Source organism: Cylas formicarius, unplaced genomic scaffold (genome assembly GCF_029955315.1).
Source record: "Cylas formicarius isolate icCylForm1 unplaced genomic scaffold, icCylForm1.1 PGA_scaffold_7__23_contigs__length_41026272, whole genome shotgun sequence".
Taxonomy (NCBI): domain Eukaryota; kingdom Metazoa; phylum Arthropoda; class Insecta; order Coleoptera; family Brentidae; genus Cylas; species Cylas formicarius.
The window spans coordinates 12,230,933-12,248,977 of record NW_026844352.1 but is presented as its reverse complement, the minus strand read 5'-3'; positions in this window follow the sequence as shown (position 1 = coordinate 12,248,977).

The following is an 18,045-nucleotide window of genomic DNA, read 5'->3' as shown; positions in this document are numbered from 1 at the left end:
TAATCATTATATTAACAACGAGGCGTTAAATTTCTATCAAGTGCTGAGTAATTCTTGCTACCTCTTTAAATGCGAATTGCATTTCGTCAGAAATATTGAAGAATGCGTCGGACTGCTCACAGAATACATACATAAATCACGCCAAAATTCGAATTCCGCGGAGTGGTTTAACTTTCGGAATGTTTTAGAAACTTCCTAGGAATAAAATATTGTCCGGGACTTAATAGAGCGTCTGTAATAATTAATTATTTCCGAGAGTTGAATATTCATAGAAGTGGCCTGGCGCGCGGCGATTCGAACCTTTGACAAATATCCGACGCAGTTTGGGCTTAATTATACCGTTAATTATGTAACCCCGTTTTCTCGATAACCGGAAAACTTAACGCGCGAGGGAATTGAAATTGACAATTTTGCGGAAAATCCGTAACGGCCTGTGTCTCAAGAAACGGTTTAATGGAAAATAAGAAGTTAATTATGTCGTTAAACTCGGTTTTGAAGAATTTTCCCGGTAGCTGCTTTCAACCGAATCGGGCGTTGGTGTTTTTGGGATAATGTTACAGATGTGTAAAGTTTCATAAATAAATGACCAGATGGTTATTTGAAAAATAAATAGGTAGGTTCGAATTATTTTAGTAATCTCGTTGTTTCGTTCGTGGGAGGACATTTCTACTGCTAGACGTAGTATTACATTAAAGAAAAATCATTTATTTCCTTATGGGTACGTCACGTAGCTAGAATGAAAGATTCCAGATGATTCAGAATGGATAAAAGAAGTAGAAGAAGCCAATCAATGGGATGGCAGTTTGACATAAGAAGGATTACAGGTAGTATATACAGTATATATACATCAAATCCCATTACAAGATGGAAGCGTAAGCATTTGGGTTCAACACTAAAGGCAAGAACATAGCTAGACGTTCTTCCTACACTACTAAGTCTGAAACAAAGGCTGGTTGAAACCCAAATAGCTGTGGAATGACTACCCTATTGCATATGGCCTTTTTTTCCCCTCCTGATATATGGAAAAATTCAACCATGCTATTTACAAAATTTCTGGGTTCCTCTTGTGGCGGTTGTTGTTGAATCGAACTGGCTGAGGTGTCGCCAATCAACCTGTTGGCTTCTTCAGAGCTTAACTGAAACTGACTCGCATTTGTACCTGCTTATATATCGTTTGAGGCGACGGAGTTAAAGGAGGGGCATGAACGTTATCTCGGATGACTGATTCCCATATTGGTGAAAGGAAAAGACCTGAATCGCGGTAAAGATTTCTATATATATTCGGATTTTTCGCCGGTAGAAGAAATGATGCAAGAATTGTAGTTTTACCGAATAAAATTTGATGTCCAGTTTCACTAACTAAAACTTTTGGTATGTGGTAAGTGATGTTTAGAATGTAACGAAGGACAACAGTGTCAAATGTGGGGTTGCTTTTAAACTTTGGAAGGTTGTTGTCAAGTATATTTTGTATGGAACGCTTGTAATTGATGTAAGGTGTTTTAACTCTAGGTCTTTGTGAGTAGGTTTTCTGTATAGAGTGTAAATGGCTAAGAAAATATAAGGAATCTTGAAAATGAGGCGAAATAACAAATGCATCATCAACGTAGCGTTTCCATAATTTTGGTTTTAGATGGAAAGTGTCGAGGGCTTTCTTCTCAAAGGCTTCCACCAATATGAGAATTAAACAATATATAAGCAGAGGTACAGAGTAAAATACGAGCCAATTTCAGTTATGCTCTGAAAAAGCTAACAAGATGATTGGTGAAACGTCAGCAAGTTCGATTCAACAACAACAAACAGAAATTGTGTAAATAGTATGGTTGATCCAACCAGGCTTTGTTTCGGACCGAGTAGTGTAGGAAGTTTTTGTAAATATTATTACCTGTAGCAGTTTCTTTGTAGAAAATTATTATAACACATCACATTGTTAAACCAAGTAGAATTATTTTAGGTCATATAGTAGAATAAAAGCTAACAGGCGACAGAATCAAATTAATGCCAGAGATGTGTTAAGTTTTTCTTAATAAACGACGGGGTCGTCTCTAAGAATTCAATTTGTCAGCCAGCATATATCCAGTGAAAACTTATGATAGACTATCGACAACATTGACCTTTTTCTGTATATTAAAGCAAAAAAAAAAAAGAAAAATATAATTTGGAAAAATAAGGAACAAATGCACGATAACAGAGAAATTAAAATATCTCTTCATATTTTGCCTGAAGTGCGCAATACGCTGATTAGTATCATTAAAGCAATAACTGAGAGCCTTATTGACAGCCGTTACTCTAGGTTCATTTATAATATTTATGAAAAGGTAACTATGATAATATACGACGAGAGTAAAGAAATTAAAATAAAACGGGACATAGTGTCACCAAAGTTGGAGTAGGAGTTCAAAACTCTAGTGGAGTAATAAAGGGACAAGGGTGGATGGATAAACAGTACACACGACCCAAGTAACACTGATGATGCAGTTTTAATAACGGATAGTTTATGAGAAAACAGAGAGATGTTAAAAGAATTAAATACTGTTTGCAACAAAATGAAACTACGGATAAATAATGTAGAGTAAATAAATATACTTTAAAATGAAGGTAAAAAATCATGCATTAAGGATCAGATTCAAACTTTTTATATAACCCTCGTATCTGAGCCGCGCGTTGTTAGGGTGGGAAATAATATCTAATAATCTCTGTACCTTTAAGCTCTGAGGCTATGAAAACAACCTAATGCAAAGCGGAAAATACATTTATGGAGTGTATTGATCTACCATTCCGTAAACTTTGTTATTAATTTCCATCAATTTTAAGTGCCTAACCCAAATTAACCTATATTTGCAAACGGATGATTAAATAATCGATGACTTCGATCAACCTAGCAGTTTAAAAATCCCCGTGACATTTAATTGCTGAAGTTCGTATCAATATTTCCAAAACCCCATGGCCGTAATACACTGTTCGATGTTCTACGCTTCGTTCATCTAAATCGATTACGCTCAAAACCGAGTGCCTGCCGTATAAAAGCGCAACAAAGACGGATGCGAGACAAAGAGGGTGAGAGAGAAGGAATGTCGGTAAATCAGTGGGGCTTTGCTACACTGCAGGCAGCTATATGTCACAACTCCGCTGTTATTAAAATAAATACATGAGCACATAATCTATGCCACTTTGTGCGTTTTAAAACTGTTGGGACTATTCGGGATGTTATTTGCATCCCGACGGTTTTGTCGTTTCGCCTGTTTGATTTTCCGCGATGTTGCCTGCGATTAGATGTCAATACGTACCTAGAAGCAATATTATTCGTTCAGTTGGAAATAAACTAGATCTTAGGACTAGGCTTTGGAGCTATCAAAAATTATCAAATAGCGGTTCTGATTTCTACTTTTTAATGGTGTGGTGTTGAGAAAAATTTTACTAGCAGCATGGTCTAGAAATAATTAAATAAAACAATTGTCTCCCCACAATATTAGAGAAACGGGGCCAAATAATATAAAATAACAAGTTACTTATGCCTCTTACTATTTACTTCTGACCCCTTACCCATAATCTCTCTTTGATGTTATTCGTTTTGCACGCTAGTTCTGTTGTTCCGTTAAATATTTCTTCATGTGTTTTGAGTGTTAATTTTAATGGTTTCAGTTTGTCGAAACATTTTCCATCTATTTTGATATTTTCGGGGCAGAACTTTGATGAAATTTAATTTGTGGATTTGATTTGGATTTTTTAAAGTGATATGTAACAACTTATTTTACTTTCTGCAAATAAACCTTATTATTGTTATTATTATTTTTGTTATTATAAAATTAACAATTCTGTGTAAAACAAGAAAAGGAAGAGTGTGCCGTACCAGACTGGATCTAATTGTTTTTTCCGTAATGATACTGTTGAAACGAAGTAGACTTTTTTGTTGTTTTGTTTTCGAAAATTACCGAAAGTCGTACCTTCTCGCTCCAAAGCGGTCTCCTGCTAATCGGCAGTACTGCACGCAAGTACGTGAAAGTGCTGCAGCCCGGATTTGTTGCAGTGAACACGGTTGGAAAACACTCTATACTAAATACCCAAAATAAACAAAGACATAAGAAAAGTGGCTCATCACAAAATTTATTTGTAATCAAGGATTCCACTAAAATCACTCGAATTGGAGCAGTACGACTAGTTCTGATGTATTTAATGTTTTGTCCTACTTCTATTATGTAGTCGAATGCCAATACTCTGCAATACTGCTTAAGATTGATAAAGGCCCACCATTTTTCTTCGATTTTACCTTCTATTAACAGGTGGAGAAGCTTTTCAAATGATGATCATATATTTCTATTATTTTGCTTCCAAGATATACTTTAAATGCGTCTATTCCCTCTTTTGTAGTCCATGGCGTAGCATCTAAGCAAAAGAACTGAAGACTTAAGATTGAGGTTGAGGTTTCGGTACGAGAGACGTGACTTCATGTTTTTTAGAGTTTTCCGCGCTTCAATCCTTCAACTTCAAATCCTTGCCGTTAAACAATTCCAGAAATTTACGATAAACCGCAACACTATTAAATCCAGCAACGAGTTTTTGACATATTTAAGCAATAGTTATTATTAGCTTTAGCACCAAGAAACAGTAGTATTATCAGGAAATGACGTCTTGGGCACGCTTCGTCCAGGCATAATTTCAATGAAATTATGAACAATTATCATAAAAGATTGCCAATAATTTTGTGAATATCCAGTTGAACCTTGTGCTGAAAACTCAAACTTTTACTAACCAACTAACCAAAAAGTCATTGAGTCTAAAATCAAGTAAAAATTACAATTCGAAGTTTGAAGTTTTATCTTCATTGGATCAGAAATAAATAAAATTTGGAATTGCAATTTTGAAAATTGAGGATTACAGTTGTTCTCACTTTACAAACATTCGATTGTTTGAAACTGAGAACATGATTTCTATGAGCAAATAGATCGAGAGTTGCAAATCTGACCTGTTACAAGTCGATACACGGAATTTTCAGAAACCTTGCACCTTTCATGATTCTGTTCAGTAAAATGTCCGCGCTTGGTCTAGATGATAGCCTGACGTTGTCATCATGATGCATGGAATCCTATTGCTTAATCTTCAAAAATGTCAGAAGATTAGCTTTTCTTGAAAATTAAATCCAATTTCTATGGCATTGAAAATATTGATCTAGTGGACAGTGGGATGGTTAAAGCATAGCCCAGTCTGCAATCAGAGACTTCAATTTCATTTTCCGAACTACCCAAGAGTTTGAAAATGTTCGGTGACTAGAGAGGTTGTATGATTGACTAGTTAAGTGTAAATTTGGTAAGGCTTCTATAATTTGGTCCCATTTTTGTGGGGTAAACATTATTAAATTAGAAAGGATCCAGCGAAAATCTCTAAAGAATCTGGCATTCAAGTTGGACAAGCAATTTCCACCTCAGGGCTGAAACTATACAGAATTGCTCAAGCGATTTTGCTTTATATCCTTATAATCTTAGTGAGTGAGCGCCTGGGTAGTATTTGTATGTAAACTATGTAATAGCCTTATAGACTGTTCAGAACTACTTCAGCAACCCAATTTTCGTGTTTTTTCTCTACTGCTTCTCCTTCAACCAACTACCTCTATGAACGTTGGAACGAAGGGCACACTTTACCGGAGGTCGAAGAATTGCAATAAGTTTGAAGTCTTTGCTTATTAAAAAAAGAGGGTTAATGTATACCTAAAGGTTCAGTGATATCTAGTCTGATGCAGTCTCACTTTACTTTTGCTTGTCATTATCTAATATGTTTAATTCGTTGTAAAACTAGTGTGTTCAAACAATATCTAGTAATTGGACTGAATTTTTATGTTAGAGAATAAGTCGTTATTATTATTATTATTATTATTATTGTTGTTGTTGTTTCTTTGAGACTTACCACAAATGGAAATATATATCCACTAACCGTAAGACATTTTTGAAACTTTATTATAAAACTATGCGGCGAGTGGTCAATTCAGGGAGCCATAAAATAATTTTTCCGCCGTCAAATGAAGAAAGTTATACCGAACGGCTTGAATTATTCGAGACGCGTCGTCAAAGCAAAGCAACCCATTAACAAGTTCGCAACTCCATTAATCTAAACCAACTATTTCAATAAGCATGAGCTGATTGAAATTAAGCGGGACGAAATCATACCTGACCGAACCGTTGGGAATCGACCAATGGAATATCGACCTAAATCAAGATTTTATTTACAACAAAACCTCCAAAACCCGTCTTATCCGTCGCATGCCGCCAATGTGAATGGCATATCGATTTTGTTGATAGAATCGTGCTGCCATATCGGGAGGGGAAAGCCAGGACTCGTTGACCATTTTGCGCGAAGATAAATTCGTAATAAACCGATAAAATTGCATTTTCCATTACGCTGACATAAAGGAAGGAAACATACTCCGAAAACTGCGTCAAAACACACGGCGACGTTAACAATTTTATATGATACGTGTCCAGTAATGAACATAAAAATTCGAAACTGATGAGGTTTTATTGAGGGAGAATCGAATTTTAGGGAATATTTGATTGAGAAACTGAGTATATAATTATTTCAGAACTAGAGTGTAATTTATCGTTTTCAGAAATTTATTATTTAAACTGAAATTAGGTAGTTTTGTTTTAAATCTCATTTTTTTTATTTCGAGATTTTTGATGCTTCAAAATTCTTTGTTTGATATTTTTTTAAATGCTTATTTTTTTCTATTATGCTTTTTATGGCGGACAAAATTGTTTGAAAAATAAAAAAACAGTTTTATTACAACCTTATTTTTCAACATTTGTAAAAAATGAAACTCAACATTATTATTTAATAGTGGGTTTCAAATAAATTAATTAGAAATAATTAATAACAACGCAATTGTATTTATTATTATACAAAATGGATAAAACAAGAGCACGCTTGCAACGAATAACTCTTAAAACGCAGTTAAACATTTGGGTTCTTTCAGAATAAAGCCTAAAATTTGGACTATTCTAGGCAAGTTTAAAAAGTTTGCATCTTGGTTATAAAAATACCAATAATAGTAATAACAATGATAATAATAATAATAATAATAATAATAATAATAATAGACTTTAGACTTTAGACTTTATTGGCCATTAAATACATTACAAGAACAACAAATGGCAAGTCACAGTATCAAACACATTCTAATAACATTCATAGAGAGCAACATAATTATCAGATAGACAAACACCAAACATTGAAACAAAAATTAGGTAGAAAAAAAAAATAAGTAAATAAATAAATTCCCAATTAGTATTATGGAGACACTCGTGACGCAACACGGATGTACTCATCTGCAGTATAGAATGCGTTCTCCAATAGAAATTGTTTTATTATATTACAAAATTTAGTGAATGGCAGATCCTTGACAACGGTTGGTAGAACATTGTAGTAATTAATGTACAATTTATTTAACACGGATCTGCGCAGCCTAGAATGGCCATGGACAATTAATTCAGATCCCCTGGTGTAGTGATTGTGGCGATCACAGTGCTTAGGCATATCGTTCTTTAGCTCATGTATTTCTGGTGACTGTATGGTAAATAAATAGTGATGGTAAGGTGAAAATGTTAAGCTTTGAGAAGAGCGGGCGACAGTGATCACGAGGCTTTGCATTCGCAATCACACGTATCGCTCTTTTTTGCATAAGAAAAGCCTTGCGGGCATGCACGGAACCACCCCACAAAACAATAGCGTACGCTAAATGAGAATGGAACAATCCGAAATAAGCAAGTCTTGACATGATAGGAATGAGTGACTTGTTTAAGTATCTAATTAGAAACAATTGACTTGACAGTTTGTGGCAAAGGTGTTCAATGTGATCCTTCCAAGAAAGAGTACGATCGATCCAGACTCCAAGTACCTTAACCGGAGCATTGTTTAAATTGTGCACCTTGCTACAAGAGAAAATAAGATTGTTCGTTTTATTTTCGTTTAACTGTAAGGAGTTCGACCCGAACCATTCACGCGCTCTAGTCTTATTGGTCACACTGTCAATACTAAGTTCATATGGGTTTCTAGATCGGGATAAAAGAATTGTATCATCCGCGTAAAGCGTAGTTCTACATGGCATGTGAGAAGGCAAATCGTTGATGTAAACTATAAACAGCAGGGGCCCGAGCACCGAGCCCTGCGGCACTCCAAACGATACCGGCAAGCTAGAACTACTGAATTTTCCATTCACCTCGACACATTGAAGTCTACCGCTAAGGTAAGAGCGCAATAATCTGTGAGGCATGCCCCTGATGCCATACCACTCGAGGTTCTGCATCAGCAGTCCATGATTCACACAATCAAAAGCCTTCGTGAGATCGCAAAAGGTGGCCTCCGCTATCTCACAAGCGTCAAAACCTTCGACAATGCTCCCCACAAGACTTAGCAAAGCATGAGTGGGGGACCTTCCGCCCCTAAACCCGAACTGTTCTTTGCACAAAAGTTTGTGTTTTTCAAAATAGTTCAGCAAACGATCTTTTAAGATTATTTCAACGATCTTCCCCATTATAGGTATGATTGCAATAGGTCTATAGTTTGAAGGGACGTTGGTATCTCCCTTCTTGTGTAGTGGCACAACCCTGCTTATTTTTAACTGTTCTGGAAATATTCCAGTTTCAAACATCTGGTTAATTAGATGAGCTATGGGGTCAGCTAAAAAAGCTGCGGTATGTTTAAGAATTTTTGAATTTAGGTTGTAGACGTCTAAAGAATTAGAATTACTCAAATGCAGAATTGTGCTATAGACTAATTCAATGGAAACCGGATCCAGGAAAAACGACCTCGTGGGACTTGATTGCCTGCTCATATAGAGCATTGGATCATTTATTTTTTTTATTTCGGCAGTAATGCTCGATGCCACCTGAGAAAAATATAAGTTGAAATCATTGGGAGTAATACTACAATTGGTATAACCGCGATTATGGTTTTTCTCACTGTTAATAAGTTTCCAGCAGCTCCGACCAACATTGTCAGAGTTGTTTACAAACTGACCATAAGCTGCAGCTTTTGTCGACTGAACTTCTTTTTTATAGCGTTTATTTAAATTTCTATACTCCTGCCAATGATCCAGACTGCCAGACGCTTTGGCCATGGCCTTTGCATGTAAGAGCTTATCATGCAGGCAACTTAGATCGCTATTGTACCAGTGAATTAGTCTCGAACTTGTAGAGTTAACTTGTTTCGTTTTAATAATCTGGTGATAATTGACATTGCTTGTTAGAAAATTTAACAGACATTCCACCATATCAGATGGGCTTACTGTCAAGAAATAGTAATTATCCCAAACTGTTACCTCAAGCGTCTGAGAAAACTGATTGAGACCCCGCGCTGACACGGTTTTAATTGAAAATCTATCTTCTTTCAACGTAAAATCAGTTTTCACATTAATGAAAACACCTTCATGGTCGGAAAAACCAGGCTCAACATTACCAGCGCTGTAAAAGGTATCACAAAAATTTACCACAATGTCATCAATGCAATTTGCTGAATGGTAAGTAATTCTAGTGTTTTCTGAAATGGTCCCATGCATTCCAAAAGAGGATAACATGTTCAATAAGTCATTTCGATCAACGTCATCAATCAAATTAAACTTAACATTAAAATCGCCAGCAATAATAATGCGTTTCTTAGTTGAATAAATTTCAGCGAGCAAGAGTTCAAGTTTTTCTACAAATATAGAGAAATTGCCTCTAGAGCCAGAGCGATAAACATTGATTAAAATAAGATTAAGCACTGGTATCTCCACACCACAAAACTCTGCGTGAAGATCCAGACAATATTTACTCAGATTAAGACTGCTAGCTCCTCTGGAGGTACTGAGACGACAATAATATCCAACTAATTTATTATTGTGAACCTTAATAATATTAAGCAACTCCTCACCATTTGCAAAATGTTCACAGAAACATACAATGTCAAAACCAATAGAATTTAGATATTCAGTAACCACATCGAGTTTACTTAGGAGACCCTGCACATTGTCGCTCAAGATATTAATGCTGTTCCTACCTCCATCGGTAGTCTTGGGTAGGGATTCTCCCTCACTAGACGTCTCTCTGTTAATACTGGAATTGGATCGGTTTTTCTCTTGTCAGACGCTTGGGGAAAAAATGATTTATCAACACACCCGTGGGCCAGATGGAAGTATCCAGAATTTTTTGCGCTTCGTGATCCATGGCCGATACCCTAAATGAGGAGTAACTCTCAGGATACATTGATGGGACCTGGAACACTTCTACTCCACTAACTATCGGTGCTAGATATTGTCGGACCTCCTCAGCTTAGGTATTCGGATGCAGTTTAGTAATATGAAAACTGATTTTACGTTCAGCAACTCGAAGTGCACATTTAGAGTTATCGCTAAGAGATCCTTTAAGCGGTTTGACCCTATCGTTTAGGACTCTGGAACTTTTGCGTTTGGACCCACCATCCAGTTCTATTATTTCAGAGCATATCTGACCTGACACAGCCTCACTGACTGCACTGGATAGTTCTTTATTTGCAATTTTATTCAGGTGCTCCGACTTGGGGGCGTTTTGCTTAATTGGACCTGTCGGTGATGATTTAGCCCTATTTGCAGAATCCCAGAGTTTGCCCTTCAAGGAGTCTGCTGCTTTTTAGTAGGCTCACCTGTTCTTTTAGAGCGGTAATGGCTATGGCTTGATTCTCGATAACAAGATCTTTTTGCTTCAAAAGTTCTTTTAAATACATGATTTCTTTTGCGGCATCAAATGGAGCGTTTGCTCCCGAATCATCAAGAATTGGACCTGACTCCAAGGATTCGCCTCCGTAGGAACAGCAATCAATCTTGTCGCCTCCTAAAATTTTCGTGTTTTTCATGATTTTCACGCACGCATTTTCATGCGATATCGTGCCGCACTTGATACACAATAGACCAGTACCTGCCACGCCCTTACACCTTTTACAAGGTTTAGCATTGCTTTGATCAGCCATAATTTTGACTATACCAAAAGAGCCTTCAACCGCACAGTCGGCTAGATTTTTACTTTGTAAAACGATATTGATCTCAATAAAAATTGACTACTATTCACCGACCGTGCACGCCGTCGCTTCCCGGTCGCACAGTGTCACTACGTGAAGCAAAAAAATATTGTCTAAATTCTAACCTGAACACGTGTTGCACGTGAGATTACACTTTTTACGAAACGAAAGATGCTGATAACAGTTTATTACGTACTACACAAACTAAATCGCACGATGAACCGTTTTTAATAAATTAATTTGACTTCAAATAGACAAACAGAGATTGTTTTTAGAGACGATAGAAATGCACAATAGAGGTTAGGCACGGCGCGCACAATAATAATAATATTAATAATAATAATAATAATAATGATGATATTAATAATAGTAATAATGATAATATTAAAAATATTATTAAGAATAATAAGGTTTTTTTGTACTTTAAATTCCAATCATTAATACAAAAAAAATCACAAATGAACATTTCAAAAATCCACAGAAGAATGTATAAATCTTTGTGAGTGGAATTTTTCATTTTCATTTATACAAAATCAGCGTTATGCGCTTAAAATCAACAGCGAAATAATTTTTTGGAAATCAAAATCTAAAAAATGTGCCATAATTTAAAGGGTTTAAATATCTGAGGAAAGCAATGATTAAGAAGTTCGTACAATAGATGCGCAAAGTTATCTTAAAATATTTTAAATTCATCAGAACTTTCAACGCAGCAAAGTATTATTATTATTATTATTAACAACATTTTGCATCTGTAAATTTCATTCGAGGTGACGGCCAGTCATCATCATTTAAATACTTTGCATCCTATCCAGAGGTATAGTTATAATAATCTAAATATTTATTTTTAAAATTATAAAAGTAACATAAACAATACTCTTACTCAAAACCTTTTTCAATTTCCTTCATGGATTTAACATTCACCAGAAGTATAGTTTTGGTTGGGGTTTGGTTTGGGGTTTAAAAGCTATACATACTTTTGTTTTAGACGTTATGAAAGTTTTCTTGCAGACCTTTGAAATTTTATTTGTATATGTTTTCAAATTCAGGTTAAATTTCGAATCTAAATTTGTTAGAAATATCAAAAAATATATTTTCTATTCTGAATTTAATACTGACTGATATTGCAGCATATTTTTTTGAAGAAAAAAATTTTTTTATACAAAAACTTATTCATCGATGCAAACATAAATATTTTTAGTTCTAGTAAAAAATTGATAGTCTCGGATAAAGAAATTCTTTGTAACGGGTTCAATTTGTCATTAGCGACTTCGACTTATATTTCCCACATGTAGGTTAATAACGCTCGGAGACTACCTATCGAATGTTTTATTCTCACAATTCCTGCCCTAAAATAAATGTAAATAAGTGTAAGCCCATGCATTTTTGCTGCAATTTAGGATGTTACTGCGGAATGCGGTTGGATTGCACGAGACGATCGTCCCGTATCTCTTCTTATTTCCGAACTAACGGCAGTTCCTATTCTTGTCCTTTGTTTTCATTTATTTACACTTGTTGCTTTTTGGAGAGGTTATATTTCAATCTTCTATCAACGCGAATGCACCCGGCCATTAGTACAGTTAAGCACTCGACGTTTGACTCACGTTCGTCTTCGATTTCCTAAGACGTTACTGTGTAATCTTGTTCAAGTGATAATTGGTTTTTATTGATAATAGCGGGTAGTAGTTAGGTAATATTTGGTCTCCTTGCGTTGATTAACTCCTGTCATTATTGGCCCATTGACCCTAGTGATGTCGTTTTTTGGAACTTTGTGAAACTTCATCGGAAATTTTTTTTGGCGGGCTTTACGATTTCCGCCGGCGCAAGTGGTTGCAAGATTTCAATCCAAATAAGTTTGTGGGATCTCGTAGTATAGAAGTTGCGGATCGTCGTTTTGTTGGAGTATTGGAGGTCCCCAACATTACAGCTTAGGCTGGATTAAAGCTAACCAACCTAGCACCTGGCACTCTTCACCGCCACCCACGATCATCAGGCGTAAGTTTCACAATTTATTCCACGCGTTGCAAGTAATTATGATCACCGCAACTCATTATTTTGTTTTGTAGGGTTTTGGTTTTTATCTTTTGTTACCGGTTTTTGATTGTTGGTCTGGTTTTGGTTTCCCATTTGGTACCGGGTTCCCTAGTTCCGGTTCACTTGGATTTGGTGCCTCTTTCCCTTCGTGTTTTGAATTCTGCAACCCAAGAATTACCGAGTCTTCAAATTAGCTCGGTTCCGTTCCACTGCATATCTCCTCGAGCCTATCCCACTAACTGGTGAATCCGTAGGCAGTATACAGAACAGCTGTCCTAGAGCTTGCCCCACTCGTTCGTTGCTGGTAACTGGAGGATCACAGATAAGCCATTTTATTTACTCTCCGGTTAATTTTCTGACTATTAAATATAAATTTGAACTTTTTAAACATCAATATAAATTAGGGAGCTCAGTTAGGGTAAACATTTTTATTGTGATAATTATTTGTAAACGATCGATCGTAACCAAGCTTCCTGTGTTTATTGTGTACTTAAGTATTTGACGTATACTCAGTTTCCCAGTTTGGAGCTCCTGGTCTAATGTATTTTGCTTATATTCTGTGATTGAGAATCTGGTCCAGTAGCCAATATATGGAGATTTAAACTGACGTGCCTGTCTTATTTATTTATTATTTATTTGCCTAGAACTTTGTTAACTTTGTGAGTTTGTTAGGTGGATAGTGAGCAAGGACACTAGTCACTATCACTAAATTATAGTTAGGTTGGGGTATTGTAATAGCTGGCGCCCCGGTTTCCAACCTTTTATTTATTTATTTATTTATTTCCTATACCCCGCCCCTATTTTGAGAAACTGAGCTGCTTGGGCTCTATACTTACTGCTTTCAATCGGTAGCAAAGTGAGCAAAGTATAGTAGGATTGCTTTGGTCTCCCACAGTGGCGTAGCTATAGCTTGCTAATTCAGTAATGTGGCTTCCTCATAACATAATCTTTGCTGACTTCTTCAGAGTGCTGTCTGAAATTGTTATTGCGCTCTGAAGAAGCCAACACTTAACATAAGTTTACCATTGTGGATTTTTTGTTTACTTAAAAAGTTGAAAATTGAATGTCAATAATCAATTTTCGTGTTCCTGCTAGAATTTTGAACTAACATTCCGTTGTTGATAACAGTTTTGTGGGTTTCCTGTAATCCAGTATTATATTTTTTCTCTTCTCTAAATTGGAAAGTAAATATATTATTTTCTAGTTGAATATATTGCGTAGAAAATAATTAGTGACGGATAAAATTGCGGTACCTATTAAACATGGGTTGGAGGGATGCTATCACGTGCAACTTGAGAAAGAACGCTCCGCAATAAAATTCGACGTCACTGGTCGGACCAAACTACCCTCAAATAGTCCACTAAATTTATCGTCCTGCCGGGGGGAGACACAAAGGCGAAGTCGAGAGAAACGATCAGGCAGACTGGAATATTACCCACTAGGCAAACATTGTACAGTATGTTTAACGCGAAGTTAGCGGGAATAGGTGGAAATTGCTAATGGATACCCGGGATGAGAGTAGGAGTTTATGTTTTATGTGCGGGGGGATCGTCGACTCTAATGACCGTAATTAATAAGAACCCTTTTGTATAGTCTCTCGAGTTGCGGATAGGGACACACAAGAGATCGCCCTGCGGCAACGATAATATTAGTGAAATAATTAAGAGCGGGAAAGGTTTGCTTTGTTGACGGCGTTTAGGCTGTTATCAATTAATTTTTATTGATGTCCGATTTTTAAGGATATCTGTAAAGTATTAAGCAAATAGTTTTTGATCCACAATGATTAAGAGTTATTCAAACATGTTTGTGGCAAATATTCTGTGCTGCTTCGCACTTTACTATGTACCTTCTTCCATATTGTTTGAGGGGGGCGGAGCTATGTGAGCGGCATAAACACCGTCTCGGTAGAGAGCTGAGTCGCGGTTAAGATTGTGAGATTGCTTATAGATTTATATAGACTCTCGGAATTTTCGTTTTTAGAACAATTGGTTACATGCAAGAATTTTAGTTTTATCGAATAAAATTTTATGTCCGGTTGACTTGTGGCTCATTCATGTTCTTTCAGCCTAGTTGACATTTTTGCATATGCACGGAATGCTGTAATCTCAAATGGAATTTTGTCTTTGACGGATCGAACATGTCGATAGATTTTTGGACCAGTGGTAAATCTGGTTTTGATATTAAATTTCTTTAGAACTTTTGATTTGAGGAAGTACAACAGTTGCAAGTGTGGGATTGCTTAGGGAACTATCTCATCACGAGTCCAGAATTGAAACACACTTGCCTCTGCTCCTCTCTCCAATAATTTCCACATTAAAGATATTCCATCCCAAAATAGATGCAAGTCATCACTGGCCACATATCAAAAGTTCTAAAGAAATATAAGATCAAAAACAGATTTGCCACTTGTCCAAAAATCTCTCAACATCTTCGATCCGTCAAAGACAAAATTCCATTTGAGATGCTATTTGAGTTTACAGCATTCCATGCATATACGACAAAGAGAGACCGGACGAAAAACATCAACTAGGCTCATAGAACATGAAAGAGCCTTAAGACTAAAACAAATAAACTCATCAGCAGTTGCCGAACGCAATCACGAAACCGGATATAAAATTTTAAGGGTGTATTATAGTAGCGTGGAAGTTTCTTTGAAAAATTAAGCTGCCCTGCCCCCACCTACAAAACAGGGTAGGATTTCCTAAAGCTACATCCTCCGACTTGTTACGATTCTCAACTGCCATTGGTCTCCATCATTCCGCAGGTCTTCTTCTAGTCCCCTCTCTTTGATCTCTTTATCTATAGCCTTCAATCCAGCTTCTTCTTGGCTTTCCTCCCTTTGTTCTTCCATTAAGTGAACAAGTAAGTATTTGCTTAGGAAGTCGTTATCCTTCATCCCTCCCACCGTAGTTGCTTTGTTCTTATTTCGTCGATTTATGATTGAATGAATTATTTCACTGTGAACTCATTTTGAATTTCCTGCTCTTCTTCTCCAGAAGTTCATCTCCGTTGCAATTTGACAATTTCATTATCTGTAAAACTAAGGGTGTACACGATTGTATTATTAAGATGAATTATCGTATTTTCGCATTTCCGCTTCCATATCTTAAAGGCTTGTTCGAATTAAATCTTAAACAGTGTGGGTGACAAGCAACACCTCTCTTTGAGGCCCTTGTTTGGTGTAAACCTGTTAGATCGATTGGTACCGATTTTGATTTGAACAGTTCTTTAACAGCCTTTATTACGGTGCTGTCCGATATATCCGGTATTGTCCGATCTAATGCCTCCCAGGTTTTACTAGCGGCATGCTGTCATAGGTTTTTCTAAGGTCCACGAACAAGTATTTCCTGGTTGTAAGTAGATATTTTCTTAGTAAACTGGATAACGCAGAATAGGTCGACAGTCCTACGCGAAAACCCGCTTGTTCTTTTGTTTCACTCTCTAAGTATTTATGTTTAATCTTGTTATTTTCAATTTTGCTTGAACTTGGTTGATTGTGCTGATAAACGTGATACCTCCATTTTTATCACACCTCTTTGGCACCCTTTGTGTAAATTGATGTAAAGGAAGGATATTTTCCATTGTTCCAGAATGTCTCCATCATTTACTCAATTTTGGAAATTCTAGTAAGTTAGGTTAGCTAGCGACGGAGCAATTTATATGAAATTAAATTTAAGTATTTAATTACAAGAGAAAAAAAAATTACGAATATATCGTCAGAATTCAAAGAATCAAAGTGTTTAATTCCTCCTCTTTGGCTTCACAATCATATGCGGGCTTTTGCGGACCACTAGATGCCTCAATCTTCTTCTGGCTTGTCTTATTTCCTTGACATCTTCAGTGTTCATGACTTTTGGATCTTGTTCATTGTTATCTTTCCACCTAATACGAGATTTGTCATTCGTCTTAAGTGACCTGCCCACTGTAATCTCCCTGTCTTTACTTCGTTTATTATATTACCATCTGCCTGCAGATATTTGAATTCCTGGTTAGTTTTTCATTAGGTATTGTTCTGTTCCTTTTTCCCTGGCTGGGCTGAATATTTTCCTCAGTATCTTCCTTTAGTGTCCAGGTCTCGCAACCATATATTACTATACAATTAATGATTGCTCAACGTTGTAATAATCGATAGAGAAATTGTGTTCTATTCTTTTAGCAAACCTCTCGTATTACTTGCCGCAACTTCGTTCTGTCTATGTTCAAATAGATCTTAATTATCTTCTCAATCACTGTCTTCATCAATGCCTGCTTAGATCAAGTGCGTCCTTTGGAGTTTATTAAAGAGAATTGCAACACCTTGTCAGGAAAATTTATATATCGAATAATTTGGGTGAACGCCTATAAAAAAGATCTTTCAGATGTAGATCGACTTGAATATGGTTGGTACTTTGAAAAAGAAAAATAAAAATGGAAATGATTCGAGAGAGATTGGTTATCATCATCAGTAGAAATTATCACAGAAGAAGAAGCAAATACTGAAATTTAATCTTTATTGATTTTTATACAATTCTGGCGTTCATTGACCAAGTGGATGAAGATCTCTTGCATACGAAGACAGTGATGAGTGTGACGAAGAGTCTATTTGTATTTTAACGGCATTTGTATAACATATACTATAATTTTTCTACGACCGTTAGTTTTAGGGTACATTTTTGCAAAACAATACGAATGCATTCACTGACGTGATTATCAGAATTGACAAACATCAAAACTCAAGCAGTGCGGTAAAATATCCGAAAACATCTCATTACTCCCGAACCCGTGCGGTAAGATCCCGGAAATGTCCGAAGTGACTCGGATCCGTGGGAAACGAAATTGACATGGTAAAATGACACTTTCCACACGTTTGATTGGAGTATAATTAGATATTTTGCAAAAGGGAGTAGAAAATTTCAGTTTCAAATGAATCGCTCGAATTAAATGAATTTATAGAATACTAGTGCTTTAATATAATATTTACATGGTAACCATTTCAAATAACGCTGAAAAATGTAGATTTTT